Raw genomic sequence first — 2,001 nt, 5'->3', positions numbered from 1 at the left:
TACTATTAAACTATTCGCTAATGAGTAGATTGAAAAAAACGTGTAAAATATATATATATATATATATATATAATATATAGCAGCAGTGACAGAGACTAGAAGCATTTTTGTTAATGGATTCCGATAATAATGTATTTATGTACCGTTGATTTACATATTAAGAATACGCGCATTCGTCCGTGCGATTATTAACTAAAAGTGTTTTATTGATTTCGGCGGCCACGTCGGCCCAAAGTGATAATGCACTATGGCTTCCATGCGTGAATATTAATTACTGGTCTGTTATAAATCGTACTTTGGTATAATATAATGGCACCCGTTTGTTTAACGAGTCGATATATCTACCCAAAAAGATCTGTCTGCCCCTACTGGGCAACTACAGAAGCATTCTATTCCAAATAATATACTATCTTAAAAAACCACAGGAGGTACTATATAAATTATAATACAATAATATATTATACATGTGAGATTTTATATAGGTATAGTATTATACTTCATGTATATATATATATTATATGTGCACGTATGACGTGCGTAAATCCATACTGAATTTAAACATGGAATATGATTCTCATGTAGCGTCTCTTCTACATAGATAGTTGACGTATTATATAAATATATAATTATATTTTACATACATACATATTATATATGTTATACCAAATAACTTTCTTCAAATATACGAGTATCACTTGAATGCCTCGTCATATATCGTGCACCGTGCAGTATTATAATATAAGTATATTATAGTATAATACGAATATACACACCACACTCGCCTCTTCAACTGTAACTTGTACAACTTAAAACACTACAAGTTAAAACTAATAAATGTTAGACGTAAAGATTTTGGTTTTAAAAATATGTTATGAACGTGATAAGCGATAATGTCATAATAATATTATATTAATATTATATCATTATATCGAACGATTTTTTAAAAATAAATGTAAAAGCGTATTTTTTTAAAAACTGACTTATTGAAAACATTGGTTGGGAAATGTAAAATCTGTCTGCTTTGAATATCGCAAAATAATATTTTTACCTATACACGTGGTTTTACGAACCTAGGATAAATGTATAACATTGGAATTGCAGGTACTTATCTTTCATTTTTCGTAAAGAAAATTATTTTTTGAAATACTCTTTTATCGTCTAAGCAATCGATCTGCATATTACATAACTCAAAAGAATCGAGGTTTAATAATAAATAAAAAGATAATAACACACCTCGTTTTAAAGGATTAATAAATTATTTACCTGCACGCACTACACCAATGTAGTTTTCGTGAGAACCTTAACCGTTTTGTTTCTAATTTTTGTATTACCATTCGGACTAACTCAATGAATTTAATAGAAACGAAATCCTACTTTAGTTATTACTGCTAAGAAAATAAACGAGTTTAATGGATGATAAATGACCGAAGGAAACGCGATCGACTTTCAAACAAACACATATTTCATGAAATTTAAAAATTATCAAATACCACTTCAGCCCATAGCCTAAAAACAAAAATATTAAAACATTTTAATGTCACTATATAGTATATAGTGTTTACATAATATGAAATTAGAAAATAATTTAAACTCTGTTTTTACTTATTTTCAGTTTAAAACGTATACAGTTTTAGAAATATACCAATAAACTTCAATTGTTTATACATTATTTTGGAAATTGGTTGTAGTTATAAGTTTACAACGAATTTTAATCACCAACCGATCATTAGTTACAACATAATTAAATAGAAAAGTATTAAAAAATGTGGATAACTATAGTGGTTGTTAAATTTACAAAGTGATTCTTCGAGTATGCTCACTTCGATAAATCATTTATTAATGATTTAATTATTATAGATTTAACCATTGATTATAAATACAAGTATTTATAATCAATGATTTAACCATATTATGATTTATGGTTTTCCTTTTTTTTTAATTCGATGTTTGGACTGATCTGAATTATTTAATTTATAACGTATTTAAGAACCGTATTCCCTA

This window comes from Diuraphis noxia, unplaced genomic scaffold, assembly GCF_037042655.1.
Source record: "Diuraphis noxia isolate RWA-SAM2 unplaced genomic scaffold, SU_Dnox_SAM2 contig0003, whole genome shotgun sequence".
Lineage (NCBI taxonomy): Eukaryota > Metazoa > Arthropoda > Insecta > Hemiptera > Aphididae > Diuraphis > Diuraphis noxia.
The sequence above is the reverse complement of the archived record's forward strand: the minus strand, read 5'-3'. Positions refer to the sequence as shown.